Source organism: Myripristis murdjan, chromosome 18, assembly GCF_902150065.1.
Source record: "Myripristis murdjan chromosome 18, fMyrMur1.1, whole genome shotgun sequence".
NCBI classification, from domain to species: domain Eukaryota; kingdom Metazoa; phylum Chordata; class Actinopteri; order Holocentriformes; family Holocentridae; genus Myripristis; species Myripristis murdjan.
This window is the reverse complement of record NC_043997.1, coordinates 26883557-26898420: the sequence shown is the minus strand read 5'-3', so window position 1 is coordinate 26898420 and position 14864 is coordinate 26883557. Positions and strand designations below refer to the sequence as shown.

Sequence of the window (14864 nt, the reverse complement as noted above, 5' to 3'; positions counted from 1 at the left end):
AAACTGACATGCGGTGGAGAGGTCATGGTCCTTAAAACAGATACCGTCCCAGCGTTTTCCCATTTGGCCTACGTTTTCCCCGTAGCAGAGGTTTGACTAAAACAGCTGGTTTAGTGCAATTTTTGGGGTGGTGGTTATGAATGTGGGGGGGCAACACAATACATCACCCTCTACATTGAAGGGGGCGGGGACCTCAGCATCTCCTGTGAAGAGAGATGTTTGGCAGTTGGCTCCATTGTCCACCAGAGGCATATACAGCTGCGTTTGATTTGTGGGAGGTGAGCTGTTGGCTTGTGAAAAGGCACCGTCTTCACCTGCTTGTCGTGGGATTCACAGTCCGCTTTGATCTGCGTCCCATATTTACAGCTTTCCCTGGGATCTGGTGGTTCAGTGCTCCACTTTGACTCCCCAGAGGTTCCTATTTTCCGACTGGACCTTAACGCACCACGAGATGCGCAGGGGTCCAGAAGATGCGTTGGCCAAATGCTTTCTTTTCCTGCAATGATATGACCCGTTAGTCCTTGGCTAGTGGCTGTGCTTTGTGTGCCATTTGCTGACGTGTGGTTCAAGTGTGTGGCGGGAGGTCCAAACCGTCCGTGGGAGTGACCTGTCCGGGAGAGGGGCGCTTCCCTCTGAGGGTGTGAGAGTTATCGCTTCTCGGCCTTTTGGCTAAGATCAAGTGTAGTATCTGTTCTTATCAGTTTAATATCTGATACGTCCCCTACCCGGGGACCATATATTAAATGGATTTCTGGAACAGGGAGATGGAATAGGGGCTTGCTCCGTCCACTCCACGCATCGACCCGGTATTGCAGTATCTCCAGGAACGGTGCACCCCCTCCCTCACCATGTGCAATAACAGCTTACGCTCGCCCCAGCTCTTTCTCCAGCTGCAAACACACATCGGCCCATAACTTTGGACTTGCAGCCACTGCCAACGGGACGTGTGGTATGCAGGGGCTTACGCTTTACATCTCAAGCGCTATGCTTGCCGTCAACATCGCATACACAGCCAAAAGCTTTGTGTACAATATTTCTCTGCGATCGCCTCTTCTTGGTGGTAAAAATCCTTGCCTTCCTGTGGCATTGGTTATTACCAGCTCTTGGGAGGAAATTCCACACATTCCTGTTGGAAAGTCTTTCAACTTTCAGTGGCCCAGAGGACTTCTGTCCCTGTACTCTGCCGGACTAATACCGTGACCGGGCCGAGCAAGTGATGTCGTGACTCGATCTCTGCCGGAAGCTCCTCCAGAAAGCCCTAAACTTTACTCCAAACGACTTGAACTGTATACTGTCACTGCCATTTAATAAAGGTTTTGATGTCAGCTTTAGATCTGCTGCCCTTTGGAGGGACTTCTGGGCACGATTTGAAAATGCCAAAACCCAGTTTGCTGCTTTCATTGTGGAGAAACTGACTGACAATGCTTCTAAAACAGTTATTGTCAGAATGTTCAATGAGACGGTGAATGCAGAGGACATTTGTCTGTGGCCGGGTAGATATTGCACGGTTAAAGGCCAGGCTACTGTAGAGGTAATTCTGAGCCTAAAAAAATCAACACTGCAGAGGGTATTAAAGAAGAGAGAGAGAGCTCATAATGAAGGACAGGAGTCAGCATTAGTCTAGAAACATCAAGGCTTAAGCATTGCTTTGAAGCAAGAGCATAAGCACTTAGGTGATGCTTTCTCACTATGATGACGTCAAGGCTCACACAGGTCAAGTAACATTCTGTAAGAGAACAAGCCTGCACTGACCACAACTGCCATGCCTAAAGGCATATCAAGGTCTTACCTAATTAGAATGTATCCAGTCAGCCATCCTTGTGTAGAAAAACAAGATCACTAATCATCGGCCAGAGTCCAAGATCTGCAAACCTAAGGTACATCTGGCCCAATTAAAAATTGTTGTCTTACCAGAAAGCCTTACACTGGCACATCTACTCTTGTGATCATGTATGATCTCTTTGTTATGAACAGAATCGATGACACGGTGGTTGGGAGGGTATAAAATCAAGTGCACAAACAAAGAAAGTCAGTCGTCTATCTTTTGTGATCGACTCACTGTTTGTTTCCATTTTGAGATCTCGAATGAAAATAAACCTGCCTGCTTGAGACGCTGCCTCGTTTCAGTCTTAATTTTGAAGCCTCCAAGACTTATTTTATTAGTGTTTTTGGTACCAAGTCTAAGAAGTTTTTGAAGTCAATCTGGCCTGATTTGGACCGAAGTTTTCCACATCACTACCAAAGTGAGGGATGAGGATGGCGCTTGGAACTGTGCTTGGAGGGTCCCCATGCGGCCTGCCATTTTTAAAGCGCTACAGAGAGTGGGAGGAGTTGTGCACGTGACCAAATGAGGTGAGGAGAGGCCCCCGCCTATATAGGCTCTGCCTGACCTCGGAGATGAGGTCATCACTGAATACTGAGAGCTGATTGGTCAGAAGGCTGTGACATCACCCACTCCAGCAGGCCTCCATTCGCCGCCGTTGTAAAGCTTGAATAAACACAAAAGCACCAGTGTTCCAACAAAGCCCCCTATGACATCATAAACCATCATGTCATCATAGATGATGATGATGTCGCAGGGCTCACAGCTGCCAACAAAGCCCCCTTATGACATCATAAACCATCATGTCATCATAGATGATGAATATCACAGGGCTCATAGCTTCTGGCTGGAGAGGCTGTTCTTCTTGTAAGGTTGACAAAGTCCCCGGGAGGAGTTGTGCACGTGACCAAATGAGGTGAGGAGAGGCCCCTGCCTATATAGGCTCTGCCTGACCTCGGAGATGAGGTCATCACTGAATACTGAGAGCTGATTGGTCAGAAGGCTGTGACATCACCCACTCCAGCAGGCCTCCATTCGCCGCCGTTGTAAAGCTTGAATAAACACAAAAGCACCAGTGTTCCAACAAAGCCCCCTATGACATCATAAACCATCATGTCATCATAGATGATGATGATGTCGCAGGGCTCACAGCTGCCAACAAAGCCCCCTTATGACATCATAAACCATCATGTCATCATAGATGATGAATATCACAGGGCTCATAGCTTCTGGCTGGAGAGGCTGTTCTTCTTGTAAGGTTGACAAAGTCCCCATCCAGCAATGGCCAGGAAAGTGGGCACACCTTGGAGGAGTGCTCCAATGGCAGGAGGTGCGACCTCTGTGCAGAGTCAAACCACCTCTTCAGAGGTTGCCCAAAGTCTTTTGCCAACAAACTGAAGGCAGCCAAACAAAATGAAAATGGAGGAAACGGCAGACAAGACCAAGCAAGTTCAAATCTCCCGCCAAATCCTGTGACTGGAGTAGAGGAGGCGGGTGAGGCGGGAGAAGGGGAGGGGCCTGCAACAGCCTCATCAACGGAGAGCTCGGGCGAGGACGAGGTGATGCGGGCAGAGGGCGGAGCTAGTTCAGACGGTGAGGAGGACCAATCACAGGCTGATGCAGGGCTGACCTTCAACAATCCTTTTCAGTGACAAATAGCTTGATCGCACGGGCTCCAGTTTAAAGATGGAACTAGGATTGTGCTGAAGAGAAATGTCCAGTCATCCATGTTTTGACTTGTGCGTATGTGACTGGCAGGCAAACGCGGTTGATGAAACGGTTAAGAGAAGAACATAGTCCAAGCATGTGGAATGATAAGAAATAGAAGGAGAAATGTGAAACGGGCAGTGATGTTTGTTGCCCAAGCGAGCATGACGTATAAGGCAGTGCATTGGGCAAGCCGTGGCGTGTGTATTTGTAAGGCTGTTGTCTTTGGACACGCTGATCAGGGGAGAGCGCGGACGCAGTCCCCCACTACCATAAATTATGCAGTCGAGATTCCCACATTTGGGGAATTCGCAGGGGTCAGCACAGCCGGAGTGCAATGGCTGAGCCTCGCCCTGGGTGAACCAATTTTCAATTTTCAATTTTTAAACGTTTATTTAGTCCAATACAGGGTTACCTTAGGGACAAAAATCAAAAACACACAATTAATTTCACATCACTACATTTAAAGTTTCACCCTAAAATCATCACAAATTTCATTATTTTCCACTGAAGCAGATTATGCGTTCTCAAACAATGCAGTTTTTGGAACTTTCCATAATTGCAATTTTGTTTTCTTGTCTGTTGTTGTCTTATCCTTCAACATATAATCGTTGAAAATACTTAACATAGATCTTATAACAATTTCTTGTGATACACAATACTTTTTCATAACACATACATTTCTTGCTTTCCACAGGCTTTCTTTTACACAATTAATAACAACCCACCATTTAATAATCTTAGCTTTTGAGTTTTTTTGCAAGCAACCATACGCTATATCTTCAAAACATACTGGGACTTTATACAAAGTTTTCAGCCATGGTGACACAAGAAACCACACAGTTTTCGCAAAAGGGCATGACCAGAAAAGATGTTCTACAGTTTCATTATCACCACAGGAAGGCCTAGGACACTTAGCACTGTGGCTGAATTTTCTTCCCTCAAGGAAAGCTCTCGTGGGTAAACACTTGTGGGCAACTTGCCAAGCTAAATCTTTGTGATTATTGGTTAAACTGGAGTTATTAATATTACACCATGCCATTTTTGAAACTTCTTCTGTTAATGTGCCCGCGGGAGTTAACCTTGAGAGAAAGGGTGACAAGGCCTGTTCTATACCCTTTCTTGTTATTTTGTCGTATGCAAGTTGAGATATGCCTTTCTTTAAACATGATAATACTGTATCATAAATTTTTGGCCATGTTTGTGCGTATGGGATGGTTTGTGGTGGCCTTTCCCCCCACGCTCTAAGCACACCACACCCTACCCAAAACAGGGCAAAATGAGCCCAACTTGGCCCTGCCTCAGGCTTCAAGCAAGCTTTTAAAATCGGAGTCACAAACATCGCCTTTAGTTTGTTCTCAATGTCTGGGACACCTTTACCCCCCATCTCTAATGGCCTGCACATTATTTCACGTTTAATTCTCTCGTGTTTTCCCTCCCATATGAACTGGAAAACCATTTTTCTAATTGTCATCATAAACCTGTGTGGGACTGGAAAAGTGGTTGCTAGGAAAGTCAGGGGTGCAAGAATTTCTGCTTTTATGACAAGTACTTTTCCTGTTATTGATAAGTCCCTGTCTTGCCACTGAATTAGTTTTCCTCTAATTTTTGATAATTTTGACTCCCAATTAATTTTTTCCATGTTTTTCCCAATGTGTACCCCTAAAATTTTGATCGTATCTTTTTTTTTAATAAGGCCTAGGTGTTCCACTGGCTCTCTCCAGTTGAGGTAGAGTAATTCACATTTATCTTTATTGACTTTTGTTCCTGATGCAGCAGTAAAAAGATCACAAATATCTAAAGTGTCTCTTACGGACTTATTATCTGTGAGAAGGAGGGTTAGGTCATCCATGTACAAACTAAGTTTTGCCTCTTTACCCGATGCCCCTGGAATTGGAAAACCTCTGATAATTCTCTCTTGTCTCAAAACACATGCGAGAGGTTCAATTGCAAGGATGAATAACATAGGGGAAAGTGAACAACCCTGTCGTACACCTGACTTGACTTTAAATGGATCTGTGTATTTTCCATTTACTAAAACTACACTAGAAATGTCTGCATAGAGTAGGTCTACCCAGGTTCTGAATGTATTACCAAAATTGAGATGGTTCAAAACAGCTTTAAGGTACTGGTGACTAATACTATCAAAGGCTTTCTCCAAATCTAGCCCCAGAATGCAAAGAGGAAGATGACGATCTTGGGCAAACAGGTAAGAATCTCTAACTAAGGCCAGGCTGTCGGACATGGACCGGCCTACAACTCCACATGTTTGATCTATGCTAACCAGCTGATGGACTACTGGTTGCATCCGAAAAAAAAGGGCCTTTGACAGGATTTTAACATCAACTCCAAGCAAGGTTAAAGGTCTCCAGTTCTTCAAGTCTTTTCTGTCTCCTTTTTTTTTAAGAAGGGAGATAGAACCTGTTCTTAGTGAAAGGGGTAGTGTACCTCTAGAGAAACTCTCTTTAAACACTTGCAATAGAGGATTTTTTAGCTGGTCCCAAAAGGTGCTGTAATACTCCTTGGGTAGACCGTCCAGACCAGGAGATTTATTATTCTGCATACTCTGCATAGCTTTTGTTAACTCATTGATTGTCAAGTCTCTCTCAAGCAAATCACTATCTGTATCATTCAGTTTTGTTGTTAAATGTGTCAAAAAGAAACTGATTGACTGTTCAGATATGGCACTATCTTGATAGAGGTCGCGGTAGAAAGACCTGACAACCCTGAGTACCTCTTGTTGATCACTAACCTCTTTCCCTTCTCTGTCTAACACAGCTTCAATACAATGTCTGGATTTGGCCAGTTTATTGAAAAAGTAACGAGTACACTTTTCATTTTCTTCTAAGTGTTGCACCCTGCTCCTCATGAGAACCCCTCTACTCTTTTCATTATATAATTTCATCATGTCTTTTTTTAGTTTAGCTATATCCTCATTGACCTCAAAACCAGACAGGGAAAGAAGGTAGTAACGTTGCAACTTAGCCTGCATTCTTTTTTGGAAAGCCCGTTTCTTTGCTGCTGCTTTTTTGCCTTCGGCCATGAAAAACTTCCTTGTTTTACATTTAACGTCCTCCCACCACTCTCCTATGGAGTCAAACAAGGGCTGCAAAGTGAACCACTGGTTAAGTTTATCCTTATATCTTGCCACCACCTCTGGATTGTCTAAAAGGCTTGTGTTAAGTTTCCAAATACCTGGCCCAGCCTTAATAGAGTTGCTGATTTCTAATAAGCAGTCTAGTTTATGGTGGTCTGAGAAAGGCACTGGTTCAATTGCACAATTCACTGGTGTGACTCCTGGTGTGGTAAACAGAAAATCTATACGAGAAAAGGTTCTCCCATTTGTCCAAGTATACCCTGGTGTATTAGGATTTTTTTGTCTATAGGTATCGACAAGTTTACAATCTTTAATCATATTCTGGAGCACATAAGAACTGGCATCTAATTTCACAGGAGAGGTGGATTTTCTGTCTGTTATGTCCACAAGACAGTTAAAATCCCCCCCGATGATAACTTCCCTCCCACAGTGAATCAGAGTTTGTACAGTCTGTAATACAGTAATACGGTCTTGAGTCTCAGTGGGGCAGTAAATGTTTATAACTCTAAATTTGGCTCCTTTTCCCTCCACGTCTACCAACAGCAATCTACCATCTATGACCCTCTCAACCTTCTGGATGCGAAAGAGTTGGCTATTGAATAGGATTGCCAAGCCAGAGGCTCTGTTCTTATTGTCCCCCGACCACACTGACTGTCCATGTGCCCATCTGTTTTCATACAGTTTGTAATTATCTTTGAAGGCAATGGAACATTCCTGTAGAAGGAATATGTCCCCCCCACCTCTATATAAGAAACTGAAAACAGACTGACATTTAACAGAGTCATTAAGGCCTCTAGTGTTAATAGTGCAAATCTTAATTGTTGACATTACGGATTTGTGTTGAGGGAAATCAAGGGCCTACAGAACATTTCATACCAGTGGGGGTGGGGGTTTGTCCTTTTTCTTTTTCTTCTTCTTTTGGTTTCTCCAGCCCCTTTCTGTTTCCCCCACACTACTATTCATTTGGGTGGCAGCAGAAAAGGCAGACAAGCTCTGGGGGTCCAAGAAAGGGGGGGAAATAGGCAAAGGGTCAGACCATACCTCTAGGTCTGGACTCCGAGAAGAGGAATCACTTGATGTTTTCCGGGGGTGCTTCCGGGATGGCGTTGCTTCCAGGAGTACGTTGGGGACATTGGGGAGTAAAGGGGAAGAAGACGGGGCCTCCATGTCCCCAGGTAGGACTTGGCACATTCCCTGAGGGGTACTGGTTGAGCTACTAGTAGAGGGCAGGTCTGCAAGCATAAAGTCCAGAAGATCTCTACAGTCTTTGGCTAAGACAGGAGCGCTCTCTACAGATGTCTGCCCTGTCTGGCCTGCTGGGAGATCCTCTTGGGACAGCTGCATCTCTTGAGGCTCGGAGGTTGGCTGGTCATATTGAAAGTGAGCGGTCACCTGGCAGGTGTGGTCCTCATCTCCAGTCCCTTGGTGGTCTTCTTGGGGGGTGGAACACAACTGAATTCCCTCACCAGTAGGTTCCAGGCTTCCTTGGCCTACAGACACTGGTTGCTGCTGGTCACCATGTCTTGGCTGGTTGTGGTGAGGGAATCCTGGTTCGCTCTCATTTTTGTCTGACTCCTCAGGGTCATGCTGTTCCTCTGCTGGTATGGGTTCAGGGTCTTGGAAGGTAGTGGTAAAACGTCTGGTTCTATTAGCATATGACTTGGGGCAACCCCTAAATGTGTGGGTGTTTGAACCACATAGGTTGCATCTCATTGGTTGATCACAGTCTTTGGTGTAATGATCCACCCTTTGGCAGTTTCTGCAGAAGGTAGCATTACATTCGGCTGCAAGGTGGGATGTAGAGCCGCACTTCCTACAGGTTTTTGGCTGCCCAGCATAGAAAACATGGCCTCTAACTGGTCCCAGCTGAATAGTGGAAGGCAGGTGGCAGAGTTTCCCGGAATCACCATCAGTCTTCAGCCTTACATAAAAGCGTCTAGCCCCAGTTTTGATACCATCCTCATCTCTGAGCTCCATGGTGCGTAAGACAGTGCAGTGGAAAGACAACCATGTAGTGATGTCTTCAGTCGTTACTTTTTCAGAATACATGATAACAGTAACTGTTTTTGCTTCCCTCTCTGAAAGGGGGATGAGATGCACTTTACTCAGTCTTTGGTTGTTATCCTTCTTCTGGTTGTAGCGCTCAAGGCATTGTTCAAACAGAGTATAAGTAGTAAAGATCACCTCAAATGTCTTCTTTCCAGGCAGGGCAAAAACATAGTCCAGCTGTGGCGGTGTAAAGCCCAGTTCCTTCTGGATGACATTGCGGCTGAACTGTAGTCTGTCCATTTCCAATTCTTCAAGGAGCACAAATCGAACTGCATTCCTACGGGAACCAGCTGAAGCCGAGGCCATTTCCAGGCAGAGTCTTAGGATGTTTCTTGAGCGGGTGAACCACCTTCTTGATCATGGTATCTCCCCTGCCAGGTAAGTATGAAGTCACCGACACGCACGCTGGAGCCCCCTTCACACACACACACCACTCTGTCTCATGGTGCTCACACTGGCTCAGTGGAACAAAACCACACACACACACACACACACACACACACACACACAGCCTGGAACATCACTTCACATCCACTCTACATCCCTGCTTTTCCAAGGCTCACTAAGAGTTGCAATTATTTCCTTGAGAAGTTTGAATTGTGCACCCACCCACACACATCTCATCAAGAGTATCATGTGCAATCTCAAGCTAGACAAGATCAGGTATAATGTTAATGGTGCTCTTCAGAACTTTCACAAGACATGGGATGACCTTATTGGATTTGTTAAGCAACTAGATGGACTACAAGTAGAGTGATGGACTACCAGCTGACCAGTAACAACGTCGTGAACCCTGGCTGAGTAAGAACAATTCAACGTGCAACTGGACCCCCCATCCCCAATCTTTCCCTGAGTAAGAACAATTCAACGTGCAACTGGACCCCCCACCCCCAATCTTTCCCTTCCTCTATGTGTTCCCTCCTTGTCTGTCTGTCCGTGTGTCTCTTGCCTGTCTTTCATTTATATCTTTTTTTTTCTTCTAATTATTGTTATTATTTCAGTTTCATTTCATTCCTCTGTCGTTGTTGTTGTTGTTTTTTTTTCCTTCTCATGTACGGTTATTTTTCATGTTATATTCTACTTGCACTGTTTTGGAATAGTTTGATTCTATATAATCTTGGTAATATCATTATTATTATTGTACCTCACAACTTTGTGGATGTATTGGATTAAATCCTGTTTACCCTGTCAGTTGATATGAACATGCATCCATGGAAAAATCAATGAAAATAATTTTGAAAGAGAAGGTTGAATTGTGATCAAATGCCTTGATTCTACTTCCCATCATGCAATGCAGCATTGCTGCATGAAAGCACCCAAGAAAACAATTGTAGATTCACACTGTTCATTTTTTCAAACAGCGCTCCAACACACTGTCTTTACACTAGCATTCTATTTCAAGGCACCAGTGCTGTTCTTATTGTTCTAGTTGGAATAATGTCAGTGCTTGATTTCCCATCATGCACTGTAAATGGAATCCCACGATCAGTGATGGAGTTGAACAGAGCCATGGACGGTGCCCGTGGATCCCAGCAAGTAACAAACATTATGCAAAGAAGGACTGCAAGAAACACAGTACAACTTACACACAATTTGTTGCATGGAAAATGGTGAAGTTGTTGCTGTTTGCTACGAGGATGGACTTCCAGCTGTGGCTGCTCAGCCATTTGTGTCTGCTTAGAAAAGCCTGGAGGAAAAAGCAGACTGGGCCAGTTGTGCCGCTGGGCAGAGTCCAGTCAGCGTGTGGGCAGAGTCCAGTCAGCGTGTGGCTGCTGGGTGGAAAGTGCTGGAGCCGTCGTATCCCTGAAACAATAGTTTGACTGCCTTTAAGCGAGGATGAATGTTTATGAATGAGATTAGTTGTTTGGTTCTGACATTTGACTTGATTTAAGAGTACGGATCTAGTCATCATGGAAATGGAGAAAACTGACATGCGGTGGAGAGGTCATGGTCCTTAAAACAGATACCGTCCCAGCGTTTTCCCATTTGGCCTACGTTTTCCCCGTAGCAGAGGTTTGACTAAAACAGCTGGTTTAGTGCAATTTTTGGGGTGGTGGTTATGAATGTGGGGGGGCAACACAATACATCACCCTCTACATTGAAGGGGGCGGGGACCTCAGCATCTCCTGTGAAGAGAGATGTTTGGCAGTTGGCTCCATTGTCCACCAGAGGCATATACAGCTGCGTTTGATTTGTGGGAGGTGAGCTGTTGGCTTGTGAAAAGGCACCGTCTTCACCTGCTTGTCGTGGGATTCACAGTCCGCTTTGATCTGCGTCCCATATTTACAGCTTTCCCTGGGATCTGGTGGTTCAGTGCTCCACTTTGACTCCCCAGAGGTTCCTATTTTCCGACTGGACCTTAACGCACCACGAGATGCGCAGGGGTCCAGAAGATGCGTTGGCCAAATGCTTTCTTTTCCTGCAATGATATGACCCGTTAGTCCTTGGCTAGTGGCTGTGCTTTGTGTGCCATTTGCTGACGTGTGGTTCAAGTGTGTGGCGGGAGGTCCAAACCGTCCGTGGGAGTGACCTGTCCGGGAGAGGGGCGCTTCCCTCTGAGCGTGTGAGAGTTATCGCTTCTCGGCCTTTTGGCTAAGATCAAGTGTAGTATCTGTTCTTATCAGTTTAATATCTGATACGTCCCCTACCCGGGGACCATATATTAAATGGATTTCTGGAACAGGGAGATGGAATAGGGGCTTGCTCCGTCCACTCCACGCATCGACCCGGTATTGCAGTATCTCCAGGAACGGTGCACCCCCTCCCTCACCATGTGCAATAACAGCTTACGCTCGCCCCAGCTCTTTCTCCAGCTGCAAACACACATCGGCCCATAACTTTGGACTTGCAGCCACTGCCAACGGGACGTGTGGTATGCAGGGGCTTACGCTTTACATCTCAAGCGCTCATGCTTGCCGTCAACATCGCATACACAGCCAAAAGCTTTGTGTACAATATTTCGCTGCGATCGCCTCTTCTTGGTGGTAAAAATCCTTGCCTTCCTGTGGCATTGGTTATTACCAGCTCTTGGGAGGAAATTCCACACATTCCTGTTGGAAAGTCTTTCAACTTTCAGTGGCCCAGAGGACTTCTGTCCCTGTACTCTGCCGGACTAATACCGTGACCGGGCCGAGCAAGTGATGTCGTGACTCGATCTCTGCCGGAAGCTCCTCCAGAAAGCCCTAAACTTTACTCCAAACGACTTGAACTGTATACTGTCACTGCCATTTAATAAAGGTTTTGATGTCAGCTTTAGATCTGCTGCCCTTTGGAGGGACTTCTGGGCACGATTTGAAAATGCCAAAACCCAGTTTGCTGCTTTCATTGTGGAGAAACTGACTGACAATGCTTCTAAAACAGTTATTGTCAGAATGTTCAATGAGACGGTGAATGCAGAGGACATTTGTCTGTGGCCGGGTAGATATTGCACGGTTAAAGGCCAGGCTACTGTAGAGGTAATTCTGAGCCTAAAAAAATCAACACTGCAGAGGGTATTAAAGAAGAGAGAGAGAGCTCATAATGAAGGACAGGAGTCAGCATTAGTCTAGAAACATCAAGGCTTAAGCATTGCTTTGAAGCAAGAGCATAAGCACTTAGGTGATGCTTTCTCACTATGATGACGTCAAGGCTCACACAGGTCAAGTAACATTCTGTAAGAGAACAAGCCTGCACTGACCACAACTGCCATGCCTCAAGGCATATCAAGGTCTTACCTAATTAGAATGTATCCAGTCAGCCATCCTTGTGTAGAAAAACAAGATCACTAATCATCGGCCAGAGTCCAAGATCTGCAAACCTAAGGTACATCTGGCCCAATTAAAAATTCTTGTCTTACCAGAAAGCCTTACACTGGCACATCTACTCTTGTGATCATGTATGATCTCTTTGTTATGAACAGAATCGATGACACGGTGGTTGGGAGGGTATAAAATCAAGTGCACAAACAAAGAAAGTCAGTCGTCTATCTTTCGTGATCGACTCACTGTTTGTTTCCATTTTGAGATCTCGAATGAAAATAAACCTGCCTGCTTGAGACGCTGCCTCGTTTCAGTCTTAATTTTGAAGCCTCCAAGACTTATTTTATTAGTGTTTTTGGTACCAAGTCTAAGAAGTTTTTGAAGTCAATCTGGCCTGATTTGGACCGAAGTTTTCCACATCACTACCAAAGTGAGGGATGAGGATGGCGCTTGGAACTGTGCTTGGAGGGTCCCCATGCGGCCTGCCATTTTTAAAGCGCTACAGAGAGTGGGAGGAGTTGTGCACGTGACCAAATGAGGTGAGGAGAGGCCCCCGCCTATATAGGCTCTGCCTGACCTCGGAGATGAGGTCATCACTGAATACTGAGAGCTGATTGGTCAGAAGGCTGTGACATCACCCACTCCAGCAGGCCTCCATTCGCCGCCGTTGTAAAGCTTGAATAAACACAAAAGCACCAGTGTTCCAACAAAGCCCCCTATGACATCATAAACCATCATGTCATCATAGATGATGATGATGTCGCAGGGCTCACAGCTGCCAACAAAGCCCCCTTATGACATCATAAACCATCATGTCATCATAGATGATGAATATCACAGGGCTCATAGCTTCTGGCTGGAGAGGCTGTTCTTCTTGTAAGGTTGACAAAGTCCCCATCAGCAATGGCCAGGAAAGTGGGCACACCTTGGAGGAGTGCTCCAATGGCAGGAGGTGCGACCTCTGTGCAGAGTCAAACCACCTCTTCAGAGGTTGCCCAAAGTCTTTTGCCAACAAACTGAAGGCAGCCAAACAAAATGAAAATGGAGGAAACGGCAGACAAGACCAAGCAAGTTCAAATCTCCCGCCAAATCCTGTGACTGGAGTAGAGGAGGCGGGTGAGGCGGGAGAAGGGGAGGGGCCTGCAACAGCCTCATCAACGGAGAGCTCGGGCGAGGACGAGGTGATGCGGGCAGAGGGCGGAGCTAGTTCAGACGGTGAGGAGGACCAATCACAGGCTGATGCAGGGCTGACCTTCAACAATCCTTTTCAGTGACAAATAGCTTGATCGCACGGGCTCCAGTTTAAAGATGGAACTAGGATTGTGCTGAAGAGAAATGTCCAGTCATCCATGTTTTGACTTGTGCGTATGTGACTGGCAGGCAAACGCGGTTGATGAAACGGTTAAGAGAAGAACATAGTCCAAGCATGTGGAATGATAAGAAATAGAAGGAGAAATGTGAAACGGGCAGTGATGTTTGTTGCCCAAGCGAGCATGACGTATAAGGCCGTGCATTGGGCAAGCCGTGGCGTGTGTATTTGTAAGGCTGTTGTCTTTGGACACGCTGATCAGGGGAGAGCGCGGACGCAGTCCCCCACTACCATAAATTATGCAGTCGAGATTCCCACATTTGGGGAATTCGCAGGGGTCAGCACAGCCGGAGTGCAATGGCTGAGCCTCGCCCTGGGTGAACCACCTTCTTGATCATGGTATCTCCCCTGCCAGGTAAGTATGAAGTCACCGACACGCACGCTGGAGCCCCCTTCACACACACACACCACTCTGTCTCATGGTGCTCACACTGGCACAGTGGAACAAAACCACACACACACACACACACACACACACACACACACACACACACACAGCCTGGAACATCACTTCACATCCACTCTACATCCCTGCTTTTCCAAGGCTCACTAAGAGTTGCAATTATTTCCTTGAGAAGTTTGAATTGTGCACCCACCCACACACATCTCATCAAGAGTATCATGTGCAATCTCAAGCTAGACAAGATCAGGTATAATGTTAATGGTGCTCTTCAGAACTTTCACAAGACATGGGATGACCTTATTGGATTTGTTAAGCAACTAGATGGACTACAAGTAGAGTGATGGACTACCAGCTGACCAGTAACAACGTCGTGAACCCTGGCTGAGTAAGAACAATTCAACGTGCAACTGGACCCCCCATCCCCAATCTTTCCCTGAGTAAGAACAATTCAACGTGCAACTGGACCCCCCACCCCCAATCTTTCCCTTCCTCTATGTGTTCCCTCCTTGTCTGTCTGTCCGTGTGTCTCTTGCCTGTCTTTCATTTATATCTTTTTTTTTCTTCTAATTATTGTTATTATTTCAGTTTCATTTCATTCCTCTGTCGTTGTTGTTGTTGTTTTTTTTCCTTCTCATGTACGGTTATTTTTCATGTTATATTCTACTTGCACTGTTTTGGAA

General features: G+C 45.8%; 4 non-coding genes and 1 pseudogene across 4 annotated transcripts; 2 read left to right on the top strand and 3 right to left on the bottom strand.

The window, feature by feature from the left end:
- Positions 1 to 649: 649 nt before the first annotated feature.
- On the top strand, positions 650 to 840 carry LOC115377175 (U2 spliceosomal RNA). The gene has a single exon (XR_003929928.1). It is a non-coding gene; the product is annotated as a U2 spliceosomal RNA (small nuclear RNA).
- Positions 841 to 3768: 2928 nt separating this feature from the next.
- On the bottom strand, positions 3769 to 3947 carry LOC115377169 (uncharacterized; annotated as a pseudogene).
- Positions 3948 to 8900: 4953 nt separating this feature from the next.
- LOC115377171 (U1 spliceosomal RNA) lies at positions 8901 to 9061 on the bottom strand. Its single transcript, XR_003929925.1, has one exon. It is a non-coding gene; the product is annotated as a U1 spliceosomal RNA (small nuclear RNA).
- A 2186-nt stretch (positions 9062 to 11247) lies between these two features.
- Positions 11248 to 11438, top strand: LOC115377174 (U2 spliceosomal RNA). Its single transcript, XR_003929927.1, has one exon. It is a non-coding gene; the product is annotated as a U2 spliceosomal RNA (small nuclear RNA).
- Positions 11439 to 13980: 2542 nt separating this feature from the next.
- Positions 13981 to 14144, bottom strand: LOC115377154 (U1 spliceosomal RNA). The gene has a single exon (XR_003929910.1). It is a non-coding gene; the product is annotated as a U1 spliceosomal RNA (small nuclear RNA).
- Between the last annotated feature and the right edge of the window lie 720 nt (positions 14145 to 14864).